General features: G+C 42.2%; 1 pseudogene; it reads right to left on the reverse strand.

Annotated features, from left to right (window-relative positions):
* Nucleotides 1-1174: 1174 nt before the first annotated feature.
* LOC123143469 (disease resistance protein RGA2-like) lies at nt 1175-8827 on the reverse strand (annotated as a pseudogene).

Consider the following 8827-nt stretch of genomic DNA (forward strand, 5'->3'; position numbering starts at 1 on the left):
GTGTTACATGATTCATAATCTAGTCGCCCTTCAAGCTTTTTGTTGTTGAAATTATGGATATTTTCTTTGCTGTCAATTTTCAGCACCTCCAACAAAAAAGGTTAAACCAAATTACATAAATTACCGACCGGAATGTTAGAAAGAAACATAATAATACCTAATAAAAGATGCTAGAAAAAAACAAAATAAAAATTTGTTTATTTGGTATACTACATGTACGAAGTAAGGGCTTAAGATTAGTCTTTGGCTTTGTTTTGATTGTTGCCTTTCCGGGATATCTGCTACTGTTGACATCAGTCCATCACCTGTTTTTCTATACGGTGTTCGTTGTTCTTTGTTGGATACGAATCCTTCAGGTTCTTTGCACTGTATTCTTTGACCTTCTTCCCATATTGCCGAAACAGAGTTTTCCCGCAGTTAGATAAGAATTTTGTGCTCACATCAAAACAATAAACAAGTATTTGCGATGCTTCTGGTCACCGTAATTTCTCTAATGAGGTGCAGAAGAAGCCACTCACCCTGAGTTATTTGCATGCCACTGGTCGCTCATGCTTATTTTCTTCAGTTGAAAGGCCTCTTTGTTATGATAAAAGTAATGTTGTTGATAAAAGTAATATTTGCCTACCAAGCTTTGTTGTTCTTTTGTTTCATGTTTTTTTCGTTCTTTACTTCCTTCATTTCCGATTTCTCCTTTTTATCTTCTCATTTAATCATATCTTTTTACTTTTTGATATCTTCTTTTCCATTATTATTTTCACTTGCAAAATAATTTATCTTTTGCTTGCCACAACTGACATTCTTGAAAGATATTACTGAAGCTTTTGATTTTTGTTTTCTTACATTTTCTTGCTCTGCCAACATATTGGATTTCGATCTATTGGTGATTGATGATGTACTGTTCGAGGCAAAAGAAATTATATTCACCGTTGCTGCATTTTTATCGCCAAAAAAGTGAAGCAAATATCTCCTAGAAATTCTTGTTTCACAAGCATGAGTACCAATTTCTAAACTATGACAAACATTTTTGTGGAGATAAGTGAACAGTTTCCATGGGTAATTTTTTTAAAAAAATCATGCTAAAAATTTGGGGCTTTTTAGGTCGAAATACAATAAAACGTGAGCTACACAAAAAAGACAAATCTGGGCCTTTTTAGCATATGTACTGTTCATCTTTAAAGTCCATGATTTTTTTTTGTGCAGCTCGCAATATTAGGTATTTCATCCTGAAATTTTTCACACATACACTTTACATCCTTGCATACATGTGTAATTTTTTCAGAATTTTTTTAAACCTAAATTTATGAATTTTGAATTTTTCAAAACTAAGGGCTCCATGGAGCTCGGTCTCCAAAATGCTCTACTCTTACAACAAGTGACTACATACGGAGCAAAATGAGTGAATCTACACTATAAAATATGGCAAGTCTCCGTTAACAAATGTTGCTTGTGCTTCTGCATGCAGAGCTGGTGTCGATTTGAAGTGAATTAGGAATAGGCATGAGCTCAGCTGGCCAGAGAGCTGGAGTAGTTTGGCAAGTGATCCACACAGATACAGAGATCTCAGTGCAACAACAACAAAAATCCTGCATGACATAGATACGTTCAAACTTTTATTGAAGATCAGAACGAGTGGCAGAAAACATATTGATAAAATCTGCAGGTTAACTAGTAAGAAAATAGCTTGCTGTAAATTAAACAACACACGTACCATAGACTTGAAAAGTGATGGGATCTTAGCTAGTCTCCGCCTCTCTTCACAGGCTGCTACATCTCTATCATCTTTGGGCAGCCAGAGATGTGCAGCGTGCCTAGCTGCGCAACGGCCTCCAATCCCCCAATTGAGACCAGGTCTGGACAATCGGTGATATATAACTCCTCTAGAGATGCAAGGTTCGTCCTCCAAATGTCACCTGGAATGGATGTTATGCCCGGGCACTCAGACATCTCCAGCGAAACAAGTGACGCGAGGTTTTGCAGGCAGCTGGGAACCCATGCAGATATATCCCCACATTGGCCCAGTACGAGCCTCTGGAGCGTCGACGGCAGCACCAGTCCCCTCTGCCAGTCCAGACGTTGGCAATCATAAATCTCCAGGTCGTTGAGACAAAGGAAACTTCCGAACCATTCTCCGGGTAGCGAGAGCAACTCGTCGCAGTGTGCAATATAAATCCTCTCAACGACAGGCAGGCATTCTTGTGTTAGGAGACCATCAAGGGTTGACAGTTTAGTGCAGCCGCTAATGGTTAGCACCGTAAGGAACAAGAACGATGTAATGCCGCTGGCACTGCACCCACAATGGGAGAAGTTAGTGAAGATCGCTGGTCTCACAGATGTAAGAGACTCGCACCTTGCAATGCTCAAACTCATTAGGGCTGGAAGATGTTGTAGGTGTATGGACGTGTGGCGGGAATAATATAAGAAGAAGCTAGTGAGGGAGCAACACTCAATATTGTGTGCTAAATCCCCAGAACAACCCAGCACAAGCCTCTTGAGTGAAGGAGCCACCAAACTTCGGGAGCAGATATTTCGGCAATAAACCACCTCCAATTCTTCAAGGCAATGGAACTCCACAAATCTTTCAGTTGGTACTGATATTAACCTCTCGCAATTTTTAACTACTATTTTCTTGATGGCTGGTATAGAAGCTGGATGTAGAAAATGCTCAAGGCTTGATAACTTGTGGCAATCAGAAATTGCTAGATCCATCAGGGAAGTGAAAATACCAATATTTGCAAGTGAAATTAAGCTTGATAACTTTTGTGGCTGAAACCATCTTGGTAGAGACACATCTGGATAATCTCGGAGTTGCAAAGATTTTAGACCATTGGGAGGTTGTAAAAGTTGAAGTGCTTCTGTCACATTGTTCTGTCGAGTCATCATCGAAGACCGGTGCACTTTTAGACCGTGAAGATATCTCTTTTTTTGTTCAGCTTCTAGTGCATCGCAGTTTAGTTGATACTCTAGATAATATCGAAATCCACATAATTCAATTCTCCTCAAGCTGATCAACTTATCGAAGTCACTGGGTAAACTTTCTATCTTGCATTCCCCAATATAAAGAATCTGCAAATTATAGAGGCAACAGAACGTTGAAGGAAGGCTCTTCAAAGGAGAAGCTCTGGAGATTTCAAGGTACCGAAGATGCTTCAAGTTGCAAACACTACCCGGTAACCCAGTTGTAGAGGCACAAATAATCACGCGCATACGCCCAAGTTCAGTACACCAATGATCCATTACAGGTGCTACAACTTTATCCTCCAAGGGCATGTTGCAAATCAGGGTACGCAGCTTCTCATGCTTGCATAGGCTTAACAGCTTTGAATAGTCAAACTTTGGGTTAGAGAGTACTGATAGGTGACGAACATTCTTAGGAATTTTTTGGAATTCATTCACATTTTTTAATATGAAGCAATCATTCTTTGAAACCATTTGGACCATGTCATGAAGCAAGTCATGGATTACATATGCTCCGTGTACTTTCTGAAAGAAAGATCGACTTACAAGATCTTCAAAGTACTGACTAGCAATATCCTGAATTGGAATGTCCCCCTGAGGTTCCACAAAGCCTTCCGCCACCCAAATTTCAGCTAAATAATCCTTCTCAAATTCATGATCTTTAGGGTACACACCACATAATGAGAAACATCTCTTTAGGTAGAATGGTAAGTACATGTAGCTCAACCGAAGGGCTGGCAAAATGTCATCCTCCTGTTGCCTTAACTCCCACAATTCACTCTCTAGAACATTATTCCAATATGTTGTGTGACGGTTCATCCTTAGCAGGCGTCCAAGAGTTTTTGCAGCTAAAGGAGAACCCTTCAGCTTAGGAAGTATGCTTCTACCAATTTGCTCTAACTCATGATCATTGCTAAACCTCTCGGATCCAAACATGCATAGTTTGAAGAAATTCCAAAAGACATCATCTTTCAAGCCATTTAATTTCAATGTCTTCATTGTGCGCACTCCATCAGCAACCTTTTGAGACCTAGTGGTGACCAACATGATGCTTCCCTTCCTCACATTTTTTAAAGGTGCACAGAATCTCTTCCAAGATTGCCCATTCTCCTTCAAGGCATCGTCCCATAAATCATCAAGGACAATAAGTAACTTTTTCTGGCACACAGTTTTATGAAGAGCATGTTGAAGCGAGTCCAACTGGCCAGTGCTTTCCTCTCCAGAAATGGATTGCAAGGCTTCTTTAGTTAACTTCTTGACGTCAAAGTCATCTGAGACAGAAAGCCAAATTGTCTTTTTGAAATGAGGCTTCACTTGTTGGTAGATATGTTGAGCCATAGTGGTTTTCCCAACACCCCCAATTCCAACTATTGGCAAAACAGCAAGGCCATTTTCTTGTTCATTACAAACATGGTTGATTGTTGCTAAAGTTCTTTTTGATGAGCTTTCGTGGTACTATCGCCTTCTCTTACAACTAGCAATTCTATCACCTGAGTCAACTCCTGATCACGGCCAAACATTATTGTCTCAATAGGAAAAGAACTAGTCTCTGGCCTGACTGATTTGTCAAAACGTGGTGTCGCTTCACCCAAGCCCATCTTCTCGAGCAGATTAGAAAGATTCTCCAGCCTTTTCTGGATATCCTTCACTTTGTTGAAACTGCCCTGAATGACACAGTTAAAGAAATCAATAAAAGCAGATTGGCTTGCAATGCCCTCCACTGTCACTTTCTGCTCATACCACCTGAACTCATCAAGAATGTCCTCCGCATCATACACCGCATCACTGAATTTTGGAAGGAGCTCGGCCACACAGTGTTTGTGGCTCCTCCACTCCGCCCGATCAATGAGGTTGTACATTGCCGGAAGAGTATCACTAAGACGTTGTAGGCCACTCTGCAAGTGCAGTACCTCATCCTGAAGATTTTGCTCTTGCTTACCACTCCATCGGGAGTGCAGAGATGAAATAGAAGACCTTGCCCACTGAAACAAATTGACACATTCATTAATGCCACTGATGACCCCAAGAGTACCAGATATACTCATGGTGACTCGAATCTGCAGATTTCTTCTCTGTCCTGTTGAGCAACAATAGACATGGTGAGCATTACAGCATACTTTGTGGTCAGATACCAAGAGTAAAAGAGCAATATTCACCATGAAATTAGTAACACTAGTTCTTTGTATGAGAGAATGTATGGACCTAACTGGATCACGACAAATCACAAGAATGACAAATCACAATTGAATGTAATGTAGTATTTTTTAGAAAATATTTCTTTCAGAGAACCCGAGAACCACCTCAAAATAGCACTAATACTTTGTATGAGAGAATGCATGGACCTAACTGGATTACGATAAATCACAAGAATGACAAATCACAATTGAATGTAATGTGATATTTTTAGAACATATTTCCTTCAGAGAACCTGAGAACAACCTCATAACAGCACTAATACTTTGTATGAGAGAATGTATGAACCTAACTGGATTACGACAAATCACAAGAATGACAAATCACAATTGAATGTAATGTAGTAATATTTTTTAGGACAGATTTCTTTCAGAGAACCTGAGAACCACCTCATAACAGGGCACTGGATTCGTGAGGGCTTGTTTGGACTGCGTGGAGGAGGAACTTGCCTGACCTGGAGACCTCCGGCCGGCTCGCCTAATCAGCTTGGTTAATTACCGGCTGGCCAAGACATCCTTCGTGCACAGAGAAGGTGCAGCCACAGGGATGCATCACTGAATCTCCGCTGCAGCTGCTGCCGCTGGCTTCTACTCCAGCGCGGCTGTACCAACTAGGAGGGATCAACGAAGCCGGGCCGCCGCAGCATGGACGGCTGGCGACGCTCCACTAGCGAGCGACAGCCAATGCCTAATCTCAGTGTCTTCCCTCTAAGCTCGCCGCGGCTGACCATCACGCCGGTCAAGCAACAGAGCTCGCTGCCTCTAGTATCTACCCTCGTATCACCACTCCTGTGGGGAGGCTGCCGCCTCCGGCCTGGGGTCGCGCTTCCGCCGCGTGCCTTCGCACCATGGTCGCTGGCTTGGTGAATCAAATTAGATCGGGGGAGCGGAGAGGGACGAAGGGGGAAATTTTGGATCTGAGGGATGAGGAATTGAGGAATTTTTTATATATACATGACGAGAAATTGAGGATTAGATAAGCTGTGAGATGTTCCGAAAAAAGAAAGTAGGAGCACCTGCAGCCGAACCTCTTAAACCCGTCTTATACGTTTGCACGGCCGGTTCAATCAATGTCCGGTCGTGAAAATCTGACCCAAACGGACGCCTTAAACATGCCTCAAACGTCCGGGCTGACCGGTACCCCTTATATCCAGCCCAAATATGAGGCGGATATGGGGCGCCCTCAGGGCACGCTCGCTGACCCTGCTGCAGGTCGTAGCGGTTCCACCTACAGCGACCGAAGCTCCTCCCTTTCCCACCTGCAACGACCGAAACTCCTCCGTCTTTTATCGGTGCAACCAAATTTTAGTCCCACATCACCGGGCGAGGTGGACGCCTCCCGACTTAAATAGCTGCACCAGCGGATGGCGAAAAGCTTGGTTATTGTTGTATAGGTCTATCAATTCTTGCATGTGTGATCAAAATAAATTTGACACTACATTGCATTCATTGACTGATGATTATTCATCGAGTGTCAAGTTTGTCTTGATCATATACGTTGATACCTCTACTACAATGACAGTAGATTTTTATTTTATTTTATGCATAGACACATTGTGATTGGAAAAAAGCCGACACCAATGTTTTCTATGTCAAGGAGTTAGACCCTGACTATGAATCTTGTATGTCTTTTATGTGATAAAGATAGAAGATTCATAGTAAGAGTCCATATCCTTAACAAATACTATAATGACGTCAGAAGCTTATCCCTTCTGGACGACCCGGATGTTTAAGCTGGTCGACTAGCTCATCAATCAGTGAGGTGAGACTAATACAGATATGAAAATGTTAAGTATGAGCAATTTTCGGTGCCTAGCCGGCCCAAGACGGACAGGATGATCGACGTACATGGCCCTACATGTAACAGATGTTTTGAAAATAGGATATATGGTTGTAAATTGTAAAATTTGAGGCACGCCCAGTCACTGTCTGCATGCGCGTCCGCGAGCGTTTGAGGGCTCAAATTTGCAACCTCCGGCTGTAGATGCTCTAAGCTCTAAGATTTGAATCTCTTACTTCATGGGACTATAAATGTGTTTTTTTACACACTACAAACTACAAACAAACGCATATGCTCACATACACGCGCACACGCACTCAACTCCATGAAGTATGAACACATACGCATATCCTAAGCCGGCAGAACATCTTAAATCATGAAATTAACGAAGTCGTAAGCGGACAGAACATGTTAAAGCTTGAAATTGACGAAGTCGTCACTGACACTTTCATAGTCAACGAAAACGTCTACTTCCACACTGAACACACATCGCTAAGAAGCCTAAAATAAATTTTAGAAAATGCAACCACCAGTGTCAAGTCTAAGACTTAGCTCTGGCGGGTTGACTCCACCATAAGAAATCTAACCATTTGAGGTGTGACTTCGTAAATCTCAAGATTATACTCCCTCCGTCCAGTGAAGAGTGTACATCTAGCATCAAAATTTGTCCATAAAAGAGCGTACGTTTATCTTCCCAATGCACTTTAAAGTAGAAAAAATAATTCTCTCTCATCACACGGTAATCAAGACCAATAGCAATCTACACATGGTCTTCTTAATTTTTACATGCGCTCAACTTATTGGAGGTTGGGTAATTAAAGAGAAGAAAGATAGTGGCTTGCACCTTTTCCATGCAATTTTTACTTAACTTCATAATTTGTTCTAAAATTCCTAGATGTACACTCTTCACCGGACCGACGGAGTATGCCGGCTCAGTCTTTCAGAGGTGATCATAGGGGTAGGGTGTGCGTGTGTGCGGGTATGTATAAGCGCTTGCGTCTGTACTGTGTTAAGAAAAAGCTCAATCCACCATAAACGTGGTGTACTGAAGCAAACCTCCATGCGTACATAATACTAGTAGTCTAGTAGTACTATCTAGTACTACGGAAGCGGATTTGTAGCACCCGGGTGCTCCACACCCCTATACGAACATTAAATTCAAAGAAATGCTGAAAAATTTGAAGAAAAATCTAAGATTTTGAGATATCAAAACTGGATTTCCGATCTACTCCCGTGTGAAATCTCGCGACAAAATGTCAGGAAATGTATTCGTGGCAAAAAAGGACAAAAATTTCTATGTATAGAAAAAACTGTTTGGATGGATATTTTTTCGGACAATATTTCCTTCACCACCGATACGTTTTCTGGTAGTTTTTCATGAAATTTAACACCGAAGTAGATTGAGAACCCATGTTTTACATTCCTAAATTTTAGATTTTTTAGAAATCTTTTTAATATTCTTTATGTTTAATATTAGTATAGAGATGTGGAGCACCCAGGAGCTCCTGTGTTTTTTTCTATCTGCTACTCCCTATATATGCGGACGGAGGATGAACAATAGCAAAGAGAGAGGCAGAAAACCAAAATGGAGTGAGCCCGGAAATCGATGGAGGTGCTTACTGGGTGCGGCGGACGACCGGCGAGGCGTGCAGCAAGCGACGATGATCCAGACCTCGAGCACGCTCTCTCTTGCTGCCTCCAGTCCTCCACAGAAAATGGGGCGGGGGTGGGTGGGGATGAAGAACGGGGCCGGGGAGATGGCGATGAACAAGAGCAGCACGGGGGACGGCGCGGCAGTTTCCGAGAAATTGCATGCGGGCCCATGGACGTCGCCTTTTGATGTGCAGCAAAGTAGCCACAACAGTGCGAAGCGTCTGCGCACAGGAAAGCTAGAGAAGAT

Source organism: Triticum aestivum, chromosome 6D, assembly GCF_018294505.1.
Source record: "Triticum aestivum cultivar Chinese Spring chromosome 6D, IWGSC CS RefSeq v2.1, whole genome shotgun sequence".
Lineage (NCBI taxonomy): Eukaryota > Viridiplantae > Streptophyta > Magnoliopsida > Poales > Poaceae > Triticum > Triticum aestivum.